Here is a 22,103-nt window from a genome sequence, read left to right as displayed (position 1 = left end):
ATAGGAATCAGGTTAGTGCTTGTGAGAAATAATAGTTTTTTGTCCTGGCTTCTTTTAGTTGTTCTCTTTTTCATTCTCTAACTATCTTGCTTCTTGTCTTTTACATGCACACACACCCCTTCATAACTATTGTGACATTTAGAACCAGAGATGAAGAGAGTAAAAATAGAGGTAAAGGAAACCAAAGGCATAACTTTAAATGAAGTAATTCTACTTCCAGAATTTTATCCTAAGGAGATAATTAAGTTACACATACAAACATTTAGCTATAAGGTTTTCAGTTCCATGTTGTGTGTAATAGTGAAAAACTATAAGCAATTTTACATGTCACATAGGAGTTTTATTAAATAAGCTAATACAGTGGAATAGTATGCAGTCATTAAAAATCATTCTGTAGAAGAATACTTTAAAAATAGAAAGACAGTCAATCTAAAAAGTAAAAATGTAGGTTTCACAATTGTGTGTAGTAATCAATTTTATAATATGTAATATTTAATATTATAGACAGTAGAAAAATAAATGGATATGCAAAATGTTAGAATGATTGAGTGGTGGAAAATGGGAAATTTAAATATTCTTTTTGCTTGTTTAGTTTCTAAATTTTCTTCAGTGACTATCTATCCATCTGATAATGAAAAAAGACACGGCCATAAAAAGGAATTAAAAGAATTGTAATCAATCTTTACTTTTTAAAAAGAAGTAGAGTAATGAAATAGTGATGATGAAAAGTCACTCCTATGTGATGAATCCAATAGCCTATTACTTTTGTTATCAAATCACAAATAATCCCTGAGTAGAAGAAGGCATAAAAAAACAAGATAGAAGAGCAGGATTATTATGTTAATGACACTCACAGATTCATATTTTTTCAAACATCCAGTTTTGTTGCCTAAACTCATAATGGATTTTTTCTATCAAAACTTTTCTGTCTGATAACCAGAATTTTTTGTTTTTAGAGAAATATGGATGACAGAAAAAGTGAATCAGTCTGTTTTAAAATTGTCAAACCATCATAACAACAACCAAAATATTTAGCAGAACATGAATTCATTTTTTTGGAATCTCTACCCCAGGCTCATAAATACTCAATAATGTTGAAGTAAATTTAGACTTACCCCCCTCCCCCCCATTTATGATTCATGAGATTATCAAGTGAAGGAAGTGACTAGGTGAGGAATGTGATGAGAAATTGCCTGATAAATTAGTACTGGGATAGTATGAAGCACTGAGGCTTGGGTCCAGGTTAAGAGACCCTTGTGGGCACTTAACTTGGAGTCAGAAAATATTCTTGATCACTCTTTGGGGGTTGGCCCAGAAGAACTCTGACTGGAGAGTTTTTCTACAGAGGGCTGGTAAAATGATCATTCCTGGGTACTACTATGTACTTACTAACTCAAAATATCTGTGGCATGGCTCAGGTATCTGAATTTTAACAAGCTTCAGGTGAGGTTCTTAGGAACACTAATGTTTGTGAACCATTACTCTTTGGAAACCCTACTTCCTTTAACACTCTTAATTCACCCAAGTCTTAGAAGAGAGACTTTTTAAATATGTTTGTTATTGTTTTTTTAGAATTCAATTTTATTGAGATATATTCACATACTATACAATCATCCAAAGTGTACACGTAGTGATGTGTACAAGTAGTTGTTCACAGTACCATCAGATAGTTGTGCATTCATCACCACAATCAATTGTTGAACATTTTCACTACTCCAAAAAATAAAAATAACAATAAGAATAAAAATAAAAGCAAAAAGAATACCCAAAACATTCCATCCCTCCCATTCTCCTCATTATTCATTTACTTTTTGACTCCATTTTTCTACTCATCTGTCCATACACTGGATAAAAGGAGTGTGAGCCACAAGGTTTTCACAATCACACAGTCACACTGTGTAAGCTATATCATTGTACAGTCATCTTCAAGAATCAAGGCTACTGGGTTGCAGTTCAACAGCTTCAGGTACTGCAGTACACTAAAAACTAAAAAGGGATATCTATATAACACAAAAGAATAACCTCCAGAATGACCTCTCGATTCCATTTGAAATCTCGCAGCCACTGAAACTTTGTTTCATTTCGCTTTCCCCTTTTGGTCAAGAAGGCTTTCTCAATACCATGATGCCAGGTCCATGCTTGTCCCCGGGAGTCCCATGTTGCCAGAGAGATTTACACCCCTGGGAGTCATGTCCCACATAGAGGGGAGGGTGGTGAGTTTACCTGCAGAGTGCTTAGAGAGAGAGTCCACATCGGAGAAATAAAAGAGGTTCTTTGGAGGTGAAGAGAGACTTTTAAAAATCTTATTATCAAGGTAATGACTGATTTCCGCTTAATATATTGTTTCTGGAGTTTTGCATTTTGTAATTTAAATTTAAAAATTAAACATTTAAAATCTTGATTATAGAGGTCCATTTCTTAACTCAAAGGAATAAGTCTTAGATGTTGGATTTTTAGGAACTCTGGTTGTCAAGTGTGGCTAAGGAGGAGTTTACACTATGAGTAAATATTATTCTATCAAGCACAAGGTCAAGTTTGCTTCCATGAATGTGGGTCCTGGCCAGGCCTGCTGTGGGATCAATGACCCTGTAAGAAACAGAAAGTAAAATAAGTCACTGTGCTGCAGCAAAAATTTCCTTACATAGTTTAAGGATGGACCCATGAATATTAGCAACCTCCAACCCCAGGGATCCTCTTCCACTTGCTTCTCAAAGTACGTTGGACCAATAACACCACATCACCTGGGACTTGTTAGAAATGCAGAATCTCTGTCCCTACCCCAGACCCACTGAACCAGAATCTGCACCTTTAACAAGAGCCCCTGTAGTTCCTGTGCTCATTAAAGCCCTGTTCTAACCTGACTTCTGAAGGCTGTGCAGACTACTGGATTTTGGGTAGACATGGGGAGTTGCATTAATTCATTTGTATCCTTGGTTTTGTGAATACCTTTGCACTGCCTGTTTGCTGGTTCAGAAATTAATCTCAGTGAAGGCAACCTTAATGAAGTCTGAGCCACTGTTCACTCCCATTTTTGGACCGGACCAGGCATTGTGGTCTGGACTGGCTTGTATGTATGATTCTAGATCAGCAGTTCCTAAAGTCTGTTCACTGGTTCATTCATTTTCTCCATAAGCATTTACTGAACCACAACTGTGTTATAGGCACTGGGATTACAGCAGAGAACCAAACAAAATCTGTGTTCTCTTGGGGCTTGTGATCTAGTTGTGAAAGATTTGAACACATTAAAAAAATAAAAGGGTAAGAGGAATTTGTAGTCAAACATATTTATTAACTGCAGAGTTTCTTATGTCTTTAATACGTTATTGTGTGTTATAAATTTCCATAGGGGTGAAGAAGGTAGGATAGGCAAGGGTAGAGGATATGCAATAAAGCATTTTTAAAACTGATTTGACCATAGAGCCTCTTTATTAAGGGAATCCTGGAAGGATTTGTGTTCTGCAGAAAATACATTGGCAAAAATGATTCCAAAATATTAAAAGTGAGAGTGTTTCTCACTCTTGTTATTGTTCAGGGGCTCTGTAGGCTTGAAGCCCATTTTTCACAAAATTCAGAGATATTTATTTCTTCTCTCCTTTATCTTGAAATAATGATGTTTTACACTCATTTATGACTTAACTACACTGATAATAAAAACTGAAATTACACCATAATGATGTTGAGGCTAAATGAAATTAGAGGGGCTGGTATCCTTACCTCATCTAGTAGATGAGAAAATAGAGAAAGGAGAAGGAATTGCTGGAAAATAATAACTATAATGGAGTGTGGTAGCCAGAATTCTAAGCTGGCTTCTTGGTGTTACTCCTGTGAATATGTTATCTTATAAGGCCAACAGGATTTTGTATGTGTAATTAACATTTCTGGTCAGTTGATCTTAAGATGGGGAGATTAGGTTAGGGAAGGTCTATTTCCTTGGTGACATCTTGATCTCAGTCTCCCAAGACCCAGCCTGGACTCTGAGCTGCAGAACTGTGAGCTAATAAAGGGTGTTGTTTTGGCAATTTGTTATGCAGAAATAAGAGAACTAAAACATAGAGCTAGAAAGCTACCATGCATCTCATTTGACAAAAGAAGAAAGTGAAGCCTATGGAAATAAAGTGGTTTGCTTAATGTGTGTTAGATGATATCTGAGGTCAGTTCCTGAGGTCACTTCCAACTTTAAGATTCAGTAGTTTTAACATTCACCTCTCTTTCCTGGGAACTCCTCTAGTAGCGTGTTTTCGATACGCTTGTGATGTGGCTGAGACAGCCCCTGCTTTCAGAGAACTTACCTGGTCTGATGAGGGAACAGGCAGGTGAACCCAGCCAGTGTTGGAGATGCTGTAACAGAGCTGTGCACAGGAAGAAGAGTGGCCTCTGCAATTTTTTGGTGGAAAAATGTGCAATTTTTATTAGGTTTTGGCGATATTGCGTGATCTTATGAAACCCTTGCTATCCCCAGCAGCTTGTCCAAGTTCCTTAGGGCCAACACATGATGGGTGTGTTGGTCCTAAGGAACTTGAGCACTACACAGTGGTCCTGCCACGCAAACTCCCGCTTCACCGACTCCAGGCGCACTGTAGGGAGGGCACCTCCCCCAGGATGCTGTCTAAGGACACTGTGCCTGCTTTGTCCAGGAAGTGCAGGTCGCTGTGGAAGGCTGGGAACTGTGGGTCCATCTCAGTGATTTTCACCAGGTAGGGCAGCAGCATCTGCTTGTGGTCAGTCAATTTCATCTCCAATAGCACATCCAGACTCTGGAGCTAGAAGCCATAGGCTGCCCATGCTTGCTGCTGTTCCCGTAGTTGCTGAAGGCCAAGACGACCTCCGGATCTGGAGGAGTCTGTCAGAGGACCTGATGCATGGACCCACAGAATGAGTTTAGGGACTTCAGACTGGGAGCTATTGATCTAATCCAATCCCCTTGTTTTATTGATGAGGAAACTGACACCAGGAAAGGGCTTGTGACCAGCCCAAAGTCACATGGTGAAATAGTTCAGAATCTGCTTGTGAACTCAGATTCACTGACTCCAGGACAGCAGTTCTTCTACTGCAGTGCTTCTTTTTCTTTTTATGAAAAGAAACCAATTTCTTCTCGTGTCTGTAAAATTCTCCAAAGGACAGTAGAGGACAAAGCCCTATACTCAGGATTGTTCTGTTTCAAGGAAGAGGAGCTCATTCAAACAACTCAAGTCCTAGAGGAGCTTCTGATAATGGAACTTGGCTTCTTACTGGGCTCAGAGGAGCCTAATGCTGTAAGCCTACTTTCCATTCTGCCCCGAGAGCTTCACAGGCCACTTTCTCTGCTTTCCTGTGCATATGCTCCTATATCTATTTCCCCAAAGCCCATGATGGCTGCCACAAAGTGGAGCCTCTGAGTCTAAGCAACCCCTAGCTTGCCCCCTTATGACCTACTGTCTTAGTCTTTTATTATCCTTATTTCATAATGTTGGTCATTCTGGAGAGAAACTGCAGCATCTGGGATTAGCTGTCCACCCCTGGCCTGTGGATGGGGTAGTATCTCAATGGATGGGCCTGTGACGTGAATGTGAAGCATTTTATGGAGCTCATTATTACAAGTGCCAAATGGAGTGAGCTGTTTTCTGGCTTGGTGCAATCTTTTAAAAAACTGCCTCTATAGGCCAACAAATTAGATAACCTGGAAGAAATAGACAAATTCCTAGAAACACAAACAATCTGCACTGGCTCTATAAGAAATAGAAGACCTCAACAGGCCAATTACAAGCAGGGTTGAATCAGTCATCAAAAATCTCTCAAGAAAGAAAAGGCCAGGAACAGTTGGCTTCAAAGGTGAATTCTATCAATCATTCCAAGAAGAATTAATACAAATCCTGCTCAAACTCTTCCAAAAATTTGAAGAATAGGGAACTACCTAACTCATTCTATGAGGCCAACGTCACCCTGATACCAAAGCCAGATAAAGATACTACAAAAAAAGAAAATTACAGACCAATCTCTTTTATGAATATAGATGCAAAAATCTTCAGCAATCTCTTTTGTGAATATAGATGCAAAAATATTCAACAAAATACTTGTACATCAACACTTGTACATCAGCAACATCAAAAGAATTATACACCATGATCAAGTGGGTTTTATCCCAGGTATGCAAGGGTGGTTCAACATAAGAAAATCAATTAATGTAATATATCACATCAGTAAAATGAAGGGGAAAAACTAATGTTCATCTTGAGTGATGCAGAAAAGGCATTTAACAAAATACAGCATCCTTTCCTGATAAAAACACTTTGAAAGATAGGAATAGAAGGAAAGTCCCCACCATGACAAAGGCATATATGAAAAACCCACAGCTAACATCAACGAAGAAAGACAAAGTTTTTCCTCTAAGATCTGGAACAAGACAAGGATGTCCACTGTTAACTCCATTATTCAGCATAGTACTGGAAGTTCTAGCCAGAGCAATTAGGCAAGAAAAAGAAATAAAAGGCATCAAAATAGGAAAGGAAGCAGAAAAACTTTCTCTGTTTGCAGATGACATTATCCTATATATAGAAAGTCCTTTAAAATCTACAACAGAGATATTTCAGCTAAGTGGCAGGGTACAAGATCAACACACAAAAATAAGGAGTGTTTCTGTACACTAGTAATGAATAAGCTGAAGAGGAAATCAAGAAAAAAATTCCATTTACTATGGAAACTAAAAGAATCAAATATCTAGGAATAAATTTAACCAATAATGTAAAGGACTTGTACACAGAAAACTACAAAACATTTCTAAAAGAAGTCAAAGAAGGTCTAAATAAATGGAAGGACATTCCATGTCTATAAATTGGAAGACTAAATATCATTAAGATATAATTCTGCCCAAATTGATTTACATGTAATCCCAAACAAAATTCTAACAGCCTACTTTGCATAAATGGAAGAACCAATTATCAATTTTTTTGGAAGGATAAGGGGCCCCAAATAGCCAAAAGTGTCTTGATAAAGAATGAAGTTGGAGGACTCACACATCCTAACTTTAAAACATATTACAGTAGTTAAAACAGCATGGTACTGGCACAGAGATAGATATATCAACCAAAGGAGTCAAACTCAGAGTTCAGAAATAGATCCTCACATCTATAGCCAATTGATTTTTGACAAGTTTGCCAAGTCCACTCAATTGTGAAAGAATAGTCTCTTCAACAAATGGTGCTGGGAGAAATGGATATCCGTATGCGAAAGAATGAAAGAGGACCTCTGTCTCACACCATGTACAAAAATTAACTCAAAATGGATCAACTACCTTAACATAAGAGCCAAGACTATGAAACTCTAGAAGAAAATATAGGGGAGCATCTTAAGGATCTTGTGTTAGGCAATGGTTTCTTAGAATTTACACCCAAATCACAAGCAATGAAAGAAAAAATAGATAAATGTGACCTCATAAAAATTAAAAACTTCAGTGATTCAAAGAATTTTGTCAAGAAAGTGAAAAGGCAGCCTATGCAATGGGATAAAATTTTTGGAAACCACATATCTGATAAGGGTTTAATACCCAGAATATACAAAGAAATCCTACAACTCAACAATAAAAATACAAGCAGCCCAATTAAAAAATGGGCAAAAGACTTGAAGAGAAATGTTTCCAAAGTGGAAATACTAATGGCTAAAAAACTCATGAAAAGATGCACAACATCACTAGCTATTAGGGAAATGCAAATCAAAACCACAGTGAGATATTATTTTACACCCACTAGAATGGCAATGATTAAAAACAACAAAAATTACAAGTGTTGGAGAGGATGTGGAGATATAAGAACACTCATTCATTACTGGTGGGATTGTAAAATGGTGCAGCTGCTGTGGGAGACAGTTGGGCAGTTCCTCAGGAGGCTAAGTATAGAATTACTGTACAACCCAGCAATCTACTACTAGGTATATACCCAGAAGAATTGAAAGCAGGGACCCAAACAGACATTTGCACACCAATGTTCTTAGTGACATTATTTACAATTGCCAAAAGATGAAAGTAACCCAAGTGTCCATCAACTTAAGAAAAAAATGTGTTATTCATCTGTAAAAAGGAGTGAAGTTCCTGATGCATGAGACAACATGAATGAACCTTGAAGACGTTATGCTGAGTAAAACAGACCAGGCAGAAAAGGACAAATATTGTATGATCTCGGTGATATGAACTAATAATGATAAGAGAACTCATGATTAGAATCTAGAATATAGGTTACCAGGGGATAGATTAGGGTAGAGAATGTAGAGCTGATGCTTAATTTGTATAGAATTTCTATTTAGGTTGATTGTAAAGATTTGGAAATGGATGGTGGTGATGGTCGCACCTTTTTGTGAGTGTAATTAATAGTGCTGAACTATGTATGTGAATATGGTTGAAAGGGGAAGCTTTGGGTCCTATGTGTTACTAGAACGAAAGTTAGAAGATTTAAACATGGGTTTGTATAACACAGTGAATCCTGTTTTGGACGATGGGCTGGGTTTAATAGTACAAGTATAAGAATGCTCTTTCATGAATTATAATAAAAGTATGACACTATTACATAGTGTTAATATAGGGTGGTATATGGGAAAAAAATGCCTAATGTAAACTATGGACTTTAGTTAATAGTACTATTTTCAATATTCTTTTGTCAGTTGTAACAAAGGTACTACAAAAATGCAAAGTGTCAACAATAAAGGGGTATAGGGAATGTTGTATTTTTTACATGATTTTTCTATAACCCTATAACTTCTCTGATTAAAAAAAATAAAAATTTAAAAACCAGTATGCTAAGTGAAACAAACCAGTCACAAAGCACTATAAATTGTATGATTCCATTTATGTAAAATGTAAATGTAAATAAATCTATAGAGACAGATTAGTGGTTATTAGGGGCTGGGGAAGGATAGAGAGTTTGGGAGGTGACTGCTAAGGGATATGGGGCTTTTCCTTATGGAGTAATGAAGACTTTCAAAAATTGATTGTGTTGATGAATGTTCAACTCTGTGATTATACTATAAGCCATTGATTGTACACTTTGGATGGATTGCATGGTATGTGACTATATCTCAATAAAACTGCTTTAAAAAAAGAAACTTCCTCTGTCTGATGATAAAAATCCCATTTTCTTCCCTCCCATTGTCTATGAACCCTATTATCCAAAGACCATTTATGTCATATCCTTTGCCCTTCAATCTTTAATTCAGCTCTTTCATCTTTAGCTCTTTCTCATTTATGCCTTCATCTCTCCTCTTTAGATTAGAATATTCATGGATGGCCTTGAAAGAAATATATTTTCTGGCTCCACATGGTCCCTGACACCTTCCATTTCATCTGTCCAGAAAGCAGACCCAACCTTGGTGCATCCTGGTTTTGTGGGCAAGGAACAGACTGCTGTGATTGCTGGAATGATGGTGGCCAGACAGGATGATGCTGGTGATATTTGTTCCAAGGGCTTAGCTGCTTGGCTGATGTAAATGCCATGTGATGTCCATGAACACGATGGCCTGCGATCCACCTCTTCCTGTGATTTACCCTCACTGGGGGCTGTTGAATCATTAAAATCAGGAAAAGGTACTAATACTTGGCCCTGAAATTTAATAGCTCCCCTAGCCTAGGGACTTAATTAACTGAAGGGAGAATCAATGACAGGCTCTTTATGACCCAGGACTTCCTACTTAGAGCTCCCTAGACCATCCAAGAACAGAAGCTGCTGCCATCTTGGAATGGACATTTGACAGGTAAAAATGTATTTTTGTTGTTATACATCCCTAGATAGTCCACCTCTTTACAACCTATGCCCACATCCGGTTCACCTCGGTGATTGTAATATGGCCTTTGGAAGATGGGAGAATGATTGGTCACAGATATTTGGGGAGGTCTGGCCTTGACAAGCAAATAGCTCTAATGTTGTTAGAATCTTCAGTCTGTCTTTGGGAAAGCATGTGTTTACAGCCTTACCGTTCCATGCTTGTTTGCTTAATTGCATCCCTAAGGAAGCCAGTTTATGGCCTAAAAAGTGTTCCCTTTCCTTTTATGACTCTGTTACACATTCATCTTTAACTTTCTCAATTCCAATCAATCCCTCAAAACATTTCCTGCTAAGAATTCTGTTTGATTACTGTAGATTAAATGTTCTGGGTTTGGCTTTAAAGATCTGGTTTGTAAGCCTTGCTTGGCTGGTAATTCACAGTGTGAGCTTGGGCAAATTGCCCTCAGGAGGAAGAAGATAACTAGCCCTGGCTATCTCTCAGCATCAAAAGAGAAAATTGATCAGAAGTCACTTTACTTTTTTGAGCTTATGCCCTAATTTTTGGTGGTGGTGGGGCAGGCAGATGAGGCATAGTTGTGGTGGTACAGCATGGGCTTCGGAGCAGACAGGCCTGGGTTCAAGTCCCAGCAAAATAATTAATTAGCTGTGTAGCCTTGCACCAGTTGTATTTGAGTCTCATTTTCCTTTTCATCTGTGAAGTGGAAGAATCATATGTCATTCCATCATATTGGGGTTATTTAGATAAGGCAACCTGCAGAGTATACGTTGTATTATAATCTCCCCTCCACACTGCAGCATGCCCCATCTCCCTTACTCAACTCTATTTTTTTTATAGCATTCATCAATTTTTGGAATTCTATATAATTTGCGTATTTCTCTTGTTTAGCATCTATCTCTCCCCACATAAGCTCCATAAGGGCAGTGTTTTTGTTCATTTTGTTTACTCCTATATCCCCAGTGCCTAAAAGAGTATCTGGCACATAGTAAGTGTCTCATAAATGCTTATTGTATGAATGTTGAATGAATATAATTCTTGTAGACCAGAGAGCAACAGACTTTTTCTGTAAAAGGCCAGATAGTAAATACTTTAGGCTTTGCAGGCCTAGAGCATAGTGTCTTGGGTACAGCTACTCAAATCTGCTGCTGTAGCATGAAAGCAGCCCCATGTTCAATGCATAGATAAATGGGTGTGGCTGTATTCCTATAAAACTTAATTTTTGAAATCAGGCTTTGAGCTAGATTTGGCTCACAGGCTGTAGTTTGTCCATCCTTTATGTAGATCCACTCAGTCACTCTGATTTCTGATGTGTTATATCACAGGAATTATTCTATTTCAGGAACAGACCACATTTGGCCCTTCTGATGAGGCGGTTATAGGAAAATTCATTCTGGATATGCTCTCTTGGCCTCTCCAGATGGCCTTTCCACCCTGTCCCTGACCCAGGAGGCTGACCTCCAAATGAGCTTAATCTGAATGCCTTTTTCCTGTGGCTTCTGGTTGATTTCATTCCCTGAGAGGCACTGGCAAGAATTAGAGACAAGAAAAGAGAGAGGTAGGGGTGTGTTATTTCCCAGCTCCCTTCCTGATGGCTGTGGTTTAGGGAAGCTGAGTTCCTTTCCTGCAGCCCAGATTTATGCAGATTCCATTCCTACTGCGTCTAGGCCTGGGATGCTTTCTCATTTTTGGTTACTTCTTGGGGTATAAGGCCCAACATTAAGAACCAATATTATGTGCTGCCTTGACATCTAGTGAAATTGGGGGGGTCTTGAATGGTATAGCTGCAAGTACTCCTCTCTACTCTGCTCCCGTGGATAAGGTCTGCCAGCCAAAAACCTCCTTTTCAAACAGACCAGGTGCTTATTCCTTAGCGGCAGGTTTTAGTTCCCTGCCAGTCTGCAGAATTCTTCAATCAAGCCGATCACATCCTCCCATGGGAACCAGGGAGCACCCCACCCTCGAAGCTAAAGAGCTTGCCTCCCACGGCCCATGGTTATCCCTAGTGCAACCCCATGTGGCCTGCACGGCGTGGGGTGTCCTCCTCTCCAGGCTGACAAACTGCAGTCGATCTCATCTGTCCTGTGTTGGGTGCTGGGTGTTTGGCCATCACAGAACCCTAGGGCAGGAATCCCTCTCTTACCAATGGCAAGTTCTTTTAACCCTTTCCACACTTTTGTAAATTGTCCCCTCATTAAACTTGCTTTATTCCCCTGCTTTAAAGGGCGCATCTGTTTACTGCCAGATCTCTGACCAATGCACGTCCAAAGGAGGATCAATAGAAAGTAAACATGTGACTTCCTCATTGCCCCACACAACTGCCATCAATCCCAATTCCCCAGCTTTTTTGGCTCTTTTTGGTTGAGACTTTGTCTTTTTCTTCTTTTCCTGCCAGGAAGGGCAGATAAAGGAGAAAATGGCTGCCTGAGCTGGTATGATGACAAAGCAGGATTCTATTGTCTCACAAATTCATCAAAACTGAGAACTGAGACTTTTTCACTCAGTAGTCCTGTGTCTTTGGACAAGTTATTTAATTTCTTTAAACCACAGATTCCTCATCTTTAAAATAGTGTATATTTAATATGATTACAGCTTGGTAAAGGGGAAAAAAATCCCACAAAACCAATTCATAGGACATGAAATACTATAACAAAATGTTAAGAATGCTGGTCTATGTATAGTTTTTTACTTCTCCTTTCCAAATTTCTTGAAAAAATGTTTATTATTTTTATTATGAGTAAGAGAGGAAAAACATAGTCTCTGCCAACTTTATAAAGTGGATCAGGAAATAAAACAAAATATTGTATTTAAATGTACTTTGAAAACTGCAAAGTGCTGTGAAGATTAGATTTACCATGATAAAATTACCAAATGGGTTTGAAACACTATGGTTAAATTGGTCTCCCTTTGCTTGTTCAGAGGTGACTTCTTTTGCCAGGTCTTTTACTCTTGAGTCCCTAAAACTTTAATGAGACATTCCTGGAGGTTGACAGAGACCCTGATGCTCCACTTCACTTCTGCTATGGGACCACCTACCCTTCAGGCTGACCCTCCGCATTGGCATGCCCTAATTTCAGCACTTTCCACAAACATCTAGAGGGATTTCCAGAAGCACCTTCCACAGCTCCAGGACCCAAGGTGTTTTGCCTGCTGCATCAGCTAGATCTTGCCATAGAGAAGTGGCAGGCACATGTCCCTCCTCCTCGCCACACTCCTTTGCCTGAGTTCTGCGTGGGCTCTGACTCTAAGAACCTCTCTGTAAGGGATGAGTGAGTAGAACACATGGGCTGTTTTTTGACGACCTTTTCTTGAATGTTTTTGAAATTTTTTCCTATCCACACTGCATGATGTTTTAGTGTTTGCCTTCACTTACCTCTCCTGAAGAAATTATCCTTATATAGGTGGTCCTTGGATCAGACTCCATTGTACGGACACACACCTACATACACACATGCACATGCACAGAAGCACAGATAAAACTGAAGTTCTTTATATTTCCCTCTAAGTTCCATTGCCATCCCTTCTCAGAGTCAACCACTGTCACAAAATGAATTTGAGTTTATCTTTTATAATGAATGTTTTCTGACTTAGAAGTGACAGATTGTATTTATGGTCTTTAATTGCCACCCTAAAATTTTTTTTAACTTTACCAGAAAATTAACAAGCAAACAATAAAAAAACATTTCAAACAAAACCAAAACAAAGGAATAAGACAAACAACCTAAAATAACTACATTGCTTTCAACATGCTCCTACCATACCCCAAGAAAATTAACAAACTATAACTAAACAAAGGAATAAGAAAAACAAATAATCTAAAATAACTACATTGCTTCCAACATGTTCCTACCATATCGCTCAAAATTAACAAACCATAGTCATTCCTGAGCCTTCCCATAACATTAAGATTACCGTCCATAACTTATCTGTTCTTATTAGATTATCATTCCCCATTCACTATTTGCTGTCTTTGGCTCGGTCCCCTACATTCTACCGTATAAAACATTTATTTTACATTTTTCAGAGAGTTCACATTAGTGGTAACATACAATATCTCTCTTTTTGTGCCTGGCTTATTTCACTCAGCATTATGTCTTCAGGGTTCATCCATGTTGTCATGTGTTTCATGACCTCATTCCTTCTTACTGCTGTGTAGTATTCCATCGTATGTATGAATACCATAACATTTTAAAAATATTCTTATTGATGTGCAGCATGAATATAGAAATTTTACAAATCCTTAGCATACAGCTTGACAGTAGTATACAATGCAGGGTGGTGGTGGGGGGCAGTCCACCCTGGATCCATGCAATAAGGGGGTTCATTGTCTGTAGAGAATTTTCAAATTTCTCTTGAAAACAAGAGAAAAGCAGTTAGTCTGCTTTTTGTTATCATCCTGCATTGGATTTCCTAAACAATGTCAGGGATAAAATACTCCTCCTTGCTGGGGTAGACTGTTCCCACCACCTCCCTTGGTATGTGTGCTGGTTTGGATATATTATATCTCCCCAAAAGCCATATTCTTTTATGCAATCTTGTGGGGGCATATTGATTAATCTTTTTGATTAGGCTGTGATTTCTTGATTAGATGTATCCATGGAAATTTGGCCCCACCCATTCAGGGTAGATCTTGATTAGTTTACTGGAGTCCTTTAAAGGGAGCTCACACAGAGAACAGAGGGATGAAAAACGCCCCAGGATGTGCTAAGCCAAGGCTGACACTTGCTGACACTTAGAGATGCTTGGAGACACGGATAGAAGAATGTTTGGAGATGCTTAGCTACGAGATGCTAGCTCAGAGTTTGCTCCAGAGAAGCTGAGGACACACAGGAGCTCAGAGAGCTGGAACACAATCCAGGATCAGCAGACGCCAGTCACGTGCTTTCCCAGTTGACAGAGGTGTTCTGGACGCCATCGGCTGTTTCTCAGTGAAGGTATCATTTTGTTGATGCCTTAGTTTGGATGCTTTTACGGCCTTAGAACTGTAAATTTGTAACTTAATAAACCTCCTTTATAAAAGCCTGTCCATTTCTGGTATTTTGCCTAACGGCAGTATGCTACCTTAACTTGGTGAATATCACAAGATGAGCACATCCAGGTAATCACTGCCCATACCTAGAAATAGAACACCTGGAATAGTTTTCTGTAATACTAAAGATCTGTGTTGCCTATATTTTAATCTTATACAAATGGAATCATACAGAATGTATTCTTTCAAGTCTGACTCCTTTTACTTAGCATTATAGTCATGAGATGCATCCATATTTTGTGTGTAGCTGTCGTTCATTTCTATTGCTGGGTAATATTTCACTGTATGAATATATGAAAGTGTATTCTTTCTTCTGTTGATTAACATTTGGGTTGATTCCACTTTTTGTCTATTATGAACAAGGCTGCCGTGAACATTCTTGTACATGACCTTTGGTGCACATTTGTAGACATTTTAATCAGATATATATATATGTAGGCATTTTGACTAGGTATATACCCCATGGCTGGGCCATGGAGTAGGTGTATGTCCAACCATACTAAATATTGCCATTTTCTTAAAATGGTTATAACAATTTACACCCCCATCGGCAGTGCAGGAGAGCTTCAGGTGCTCCACATACTCACCAATCCTTTGCATAATCAACCCCTAAAATTTTACTCATTCGGAAGGAGTATAGGGGCATCATGTTGTGGTTTTAATGTGCATTTCCTTGATCTCTTATAAGGTTAAAAATTTCTCATATGTTTATTGGCAATTTGGATATTCTCTATGTGAAATGCCTGTTCAAATCTTTTGCTCCATTTTTAAAAACTGAGTGTCTGTATAATTGATTTGTAAAAGTTATTTTGTATTCTGGGTACGATCTTTTCTCTGTTATATGTAATAACTTTTTCTCTATCAATGCTGTATTTTGGAGCACAGAAGTCCCTAATTTAAATGAGGATAAATTTATTAATATTTTCATTATGGTTGGTGCTTTTTGTGTGTTACTTAAGATATCTTTGCCTACCGCTAAGGTAAATTCTCCTATGTTATTCGTCTACAAGCCTTATTGTTTTGCCTTTCATATTTAGATCTGTAATCCATCTGGAATTGATTTTTGTGTATGGTATGAGGTAGGGGTAAAATCTTTTTCCTTTGGATACCCAATTTACCCAGAAATTGGAAAGTGTTGATAATGACCATCCTTGTTTTATTCGTAATCTCAGAGGAAAACTTTCAACCATTCATCGTTAAATGCAGTGTTTGTTAGCCATCCTTCATCAGATGAAGAAGGTAACCTTCTGCTGCTTGTTGGCTGTAAAGTTGATTTTTTAAAAAAATCATAAATTGGTGTTGTATTTCATCAGGTGATTTTTCTGCGTTTATTAAATTGATCATATGATTTTTTTCTCATTTTATTCTATTAAATTGGCAAATTATGTTGATTAATTTTCAAATGTTAAACCATTGTTCCTTTTTAGAATAAACCTAACTTTGGTCTTGATGTATTATGTTTTTTATTTATCACTAGACTTGGTTTGCTAATATTTTAGACCATCAGAGCTAATTTAGAAGATCTTATAATATCCTTATTGGATTTGGTACAAGATTATGATGGTTTCATAAAATAAGATGTGGTTTATTTCTTCTTCTTTTCCTGAGAAGAGTTTATATAAGATATTGTTACTTCTCCCTTATTGTTAGAATTTGATGATGAAATCATCTGGGCCTAGAGTTCTCTTTGTTGGAAGATTTAATTATATGTTCATCTTTAAAAGAATTGTAACAAGGTTTTTGACAGCTTTACTTTTTTGGGTCAGTTTTGGCGAGTTGCATTTTTCAAGGAATTTGCAAATTTCATCTAAAATTTCAAATGTATTGTTGTCCATTATATTTATTATCCTCTTAGTGTCTGTAGGATCTGAAATAATTCCCCCTTTTTCATTCCTGATACTTATTACTGGTGCCTTATCTCTTTTCTTAATTAATCTTACCAGGGATGTATTAGGATTATTCATGCTTTCAAATAAAAAACTTTTTGCTTTGTTGATCTTCTTGATTTCATATTTGTTTCGTACTTCATTTGTTTCTGGCTTTTTTGGGGGTTGTGGTGATGGTAGCATGGTTTATTCCATCTTTTTACTTTCAAATTTTCTATATCCTTACACTTAACATGTTTCTCTTATAAGCAGCACTGGAGTTTTAAAAATAAAATTTTGGCAGTCTTTGTCTTTTAATATGAAAATTTAATTCATTTACATATGATATAATTAGTTGTGCCAGTTTATATATGTTATGTCCCCCAGAAAAAGCCATATTCTTTGGTGAATTCTTATGGGGGCAGATGTATTAGTGTGGATTGGGTTGGAACCTATTGGTTCAGTGTCCATGGAGATGTGATCCACCTAACTGTAGGTGATAACTCTGATTGGATAATTTCCATGGAGGTGTGGCCCTGCACATTCAGCTTGGGCCTTGTTTAGTTTACTGGAGCCCTACATAAGCCCAGACAGAAGGAGCTCATAGTGAGCTGGAGCTGAGACAGACATTTTGAAGACGCCGTTGGAAGCTGATGCAGACATTTTGGAGAATGCCATTTTGAAACACCTGGGAGCAAGCAGACACCAGCCACATGGCTTCCCAGCTAACAGAGGTTTTCTGGATGCCAGTGGCCTTTCTCCAGTGAAGGTACCCTTTGTTGATGGAGACGTTATGGCTTTAAGACTGTAACTGTGTAAGCAATTAAACCACCTTTTATAAAAGCCAGTCCATTTTTGGTGTTTTGCATTCCGGCAGCATTAGCAAACTGGAACATTAGTGATATATTTGCATTTAAATCTACTATATATCTATTTCTATTCTGTTTTTCTCCATGCTTTATATTCTTTTTCCCTCTCTTTTCTTGCTTTCTTTGGATTGATTAAATATTTTTTATTACTCAATTTCTTTGAATAAGATCTGGGGAAAATGAGAGAGGAAGCTATCTGTGAGAACAGTTTTCCAAGCGTATGCTGACACTCCTTAATCTGATCTCCATGCATTTTAGTAATTATTTCTCATCTTTTCTATCTCTTTCTCATTCTGTATTGTATCCTCTGTCAGTTCTTAAGTTCTATCTTTAATTTATGAATTCTCTCTTGAAGTTTAAAATGCTGTTTATTCTGTCTATTTAGTTTTTAATTTCAAAGATTATATTTCTGGAATTTCTAATTGGCTCTTTTTATAGCCATTTGCATTTGATTTATATCTTCATGATTTTGTTTTCCAGCTCCTGGTCGAAATTTCCATTTACCAGCCCATCTCGGGTGAGGGTTTTGTCTGTGTGGTTTGTCTTCTACCTACTGTCTATACTCTTCTCTGCTGGCTGGTTTTAGGATTGCCCCTGGACCTGAGTTAGCAGGAGGCTTGCCCTGGATCCCAGCTGCACCATCTTGCTAATCCAGGCAACAACTGAGTCTGCTATAGCTCTGGAAAAATGTTGCAGATTTTTAAAAAAGTCTCTTTTTGCTTACGGGACACTCTGGCTTCAACCCCAGGTTTTGCCAAGGCTGGCCCACCTTGAGGTGTGGGGAGTCCTCACAGCCTCTGCTCATTTCTCCTACTGTTGCCTGAATATCTATGGCTTTAGCCCCTAAAGGCTTCTGGGCATTTCTCTTCCATTTCTTGTACTCAAAATGCTTACACCGATTCTGAGCAGTCTAAGTCTTTAAACTCTGAAATCCGTCATTGCTATGTGTTGGGAGTAGGTTCTCAGGATTTCTGGGTGAAGCCACAGCACCATCTTGGGTAGGAATTTTGGACCACACTTTAAGAAGAAAAGCATCAGACTAATAACCTCTAGCACATTTCCACTCACAAGATAACAACTTGCCATTTAGTTTTACTTGTTTAACCTCTTCAGCAGCAAGCGGCAACCTGTGTAGCTGGTCCTCGTTTTTAAGGCTCAATTGCCAGGTGATAGGAGGAGGGGCTGTGCTACTGTAGTCAAGTTCCCAAGTTCACAAACACCAAAGGTGGGTGTTGTGTTCTGCGTGGTTTCTCCTACCTTCAGTTCATTCCCTGGTACACAGCACCTGAGGGTCGATACCCCTAAATAATTTGACCTTTATTCCTCTTTCTTTCATTACCATTTATTCTTGAGTGCTTTTCCTATTTTTCCATTTTATTTGTCATTTATTCATAGCATGAATTCTTCCATATTATTTTGTCCAAAGCCCTACAGGCAACCTTAGAGAATTGCTACAGGAAGGAAATTCCTGATATTTTTCTTATGATCAGAGGGGCTAAGGGAAAGCATGGTCTCTCTCAATCATGGAAGTAGGTTTGGCCTCTAGAGAAGCCAGAACCAGGGAAAATAACCCTAGATATAGTTGTTATTTGCTATCAACCTCCTACTTTCTATTCTTTTTGAAATATCCTTTTATGATGGTGGCTATTATTTGAAAAACCAGAAAGAAGCTAGGGGCTGTCCTGTTCAGAGAAGAGTATACAATCCTTCCCTGGGCATTGCATTTTAAAATAAAATTAAGAAAAGGACAACAAGGACTATAAAAGGATTGTATAGTCATACAATCACCTTTTTACTGTCTTCATTGTTAGCTACTATTAAAGAAAAGCTCTTAGAAGAGTGCTGCCAGATAAAATACAGGACACCCAATTGAATTTGAAGTTCAGATAAATCACAATTTTTGGTATAAGTATACTCCAAATATTGTATGAGACATACTTACACTGAAACATTATTCATTGTTTATCTGAAATTCAAATTTAATTGGGCATCCTGTTTTTTTATCTGTTAAATCTGGCAACCCTAAGAGGTATATAAAAGAGAACATTTCAGTATTGAGAAAATCCTGGGCAAGAAATGAAAATGAGTAAAAAAATGTCAAAAGGAATGCATGGGGTACAGGCCTCATTACCCAGTCACGGTGCTCTAAGGAGGCAGCCAGGTCACTTTTCTATAGGACTAGGGAAGTAGACATGTCCCCTCGCCCCCACCCTCCCTCAAGCCCTCTTCAGTCTCATCTCAGCATTCATTAAACACACTAGTTCACAAATATATTTAATCTACAGACTGTGCTAAATGAAATAAAGGACATGTATTGGTGCTGTGAGAATGTTGGAGGGGCCCTAGTTTAGATTGGGAGGTCAGGGAAGGCTTTTTTGAAGCAATTCCAGCTGAGGCCTGAAAGATTAGTAAATACCAACAGGAGAGCACTGAGGGAGGGCCTTCCAGGCAGAGGACGCTGGGACCTAAGGCCTGAGGTGGGAATGACCATGACAAATCAAGGAATTGAGAGGAGACCAGGATGGATGGAGTGTTGTGAGCAGTGTGGTGGCAGAAGCCAGATGTGTGGAGGTCCTCAGGGCCCGTGTTAGGGGTTGTGGATTTTATTTTTAGTGAGGCAGTTTGGAATGTTGTCAGTCAAACCTCTGCATGAATCCTCTTTAGTCCATGGTTCTTTAACCTCAAAATAATCGACCCAGCAATTATTTATTCACTATCTGTGGGTACAGAGATATTGGGTGGGAGGAGGGACCCACAATTAAAAAATATTTTTCCTGGAACAGCAGTTATAGGTTTATACAAAATTCATGCAGAAGCAGAGAGTTCCCATATACCACCCCCCACCCAACCCCCCAGTTTCCCCTATTATCAACATTTTACATTTGTGGTACTTTTGTTACAATTGATGAAACATTATTATAATTATATTATTAACTATAGTCCGTACTTTTCATTAGGGCTCACTCTTTGTGTTGAACAGTTCTACCCTGATGTTAAATACATTCACAAAGTTGTGCCTCTGTCACCACCATCGATTACCAAAACTTTTCCATCACCCAAAACAGAGACTCTGTACCAGTTTAAGCCATTTACATGGTACATTTTATTTGTTTCATGCTTGTGGGTCTTGCCCACATACCCCTGCGGTCACGGGTTCTCCCAGCACGGACTTGGTGTCCCTCCTGGGGAGACGCCCAGTTCTCGTGGAGTTCAGGTGCACTTCCAGTCATCCAAGCCCAGTGCTTTCCATCCTGCAGGCGGCTGGGTGTGACTGTTTGGATGGTGTGATTCTCTCAGCGGCTAATGAACAGCTCAGGAATGCTAATGAAGGGCTTCCTTTAGCTGTCTCTTGTGAGTCAGCAGATGAACTCTGTAACTTGGAGAGCCGGAAGTAAGTTAGTGACCCAGTCTAGACAGACCCTGATGGAAATAAGGGAATTTTGGTCTGTCAGAGCAGAACACTAGGAAACTGTGAGGGTGAGGCCAGAATTGGGGACATGACGTGAAAAGCGAAGGAAAGCCAGAGCTGGGGTTTATAAATGTCAGTGTCAGGGCTCTGTAAGGGAAGCCAGGAGAGGCCAAAAATTGTGGCCTGCACAGGAAGAGGAGCCGGCTGACCATCTGGGTATTGCTGACATCAGAGGTGCCGAGGATTCACATCTCTCCCTCATAGCAGAATGAAAGAGAAATGCAGGAGATGGGTGCAGCGAGAACAGCTAAAGCAGATCACCTGCCAGCCGGCCGATGATGGATGAGGGATTTTAGATGTCTCACGCTCCTTATTCATTTTTCTTTGAGACGGGATGGAAAATCTAAAACCCCATCTGCTTACACGTTTACTACAATAACCCAACAGATAAGATAATTTGCCAGGCAATTCCATGGATAATGTTCTCCAAATGAAGTTGAATAGACTGTAGATGCCAGGCAGAGATGGAAGATCGGGGCCTTCGTTGTCCCAGCTGTGTAAGCGATGTCCACCAGAAGCCTGGGCCTGATAGGCTGGGCATGTGTGCTCATGACCTGGGGAGGGTGACTTCAGCCAGAAAAGAATGTCACTCCCTTGGCTTAGCAGATACCTAATTAGGTTAGGAGAACTGCCAAAAGGCAATCCATTGACAACTAAATTCTTGCAAGGCACCGTGGGTAAAATATGCAAAATGTCACTGAGGCAGAAATAAGGTAGACTGTAGAACAGGTGCGACATAAAACTAGCCTGCCAGGGAAGTTGTTAGTTCTGTTTCCTCTTGAAATGGGGTTTAATCTCTCTCTCTCTCTCTCTCTCTCTCTCTCTCTCTCTCCACTGGGGAAGCTCCATTCCTTTACCATTTGAGACCCAGAAGCAGAGGCTCCCTGCCTTCTCCCCACCAGAATGTTTAGACTAAAAATGGAAAAGAGGCACCTGATTCTACCATGTCCAGGGTAGGTACCATGTTCTTTGGAAGTTTGACTGTTTGAATCAAATGCTCCTGTTTTGTCACACTCATTTCTTATTGCAGCAATAGTAATACAACACAGATGTCAGCTGGGGCCTCCACAGCCTGGGGAAGCCCTGAGCCTGTCCTCAAGATTTCTGCAAATTCTTGCTGGCTCACTCTCTCA

This window comes from Choloepus didactylus, chromosome 20 (genome assembly GCF_015220235.1).
Source record: "Choloepus didactylus isolate mChoDid1 chromosome 20, mChoDid1.pri, whole genome shotgun sequence".
Lineage (NCBI taxonomy): Eukaryota > Metazoa > Chordata > Mammalia > Pilosa > Megalonychidae > Choloepus > Choloepus didactylus.
Note: the sequence above shows the minus strand (reverse complement) of the source record.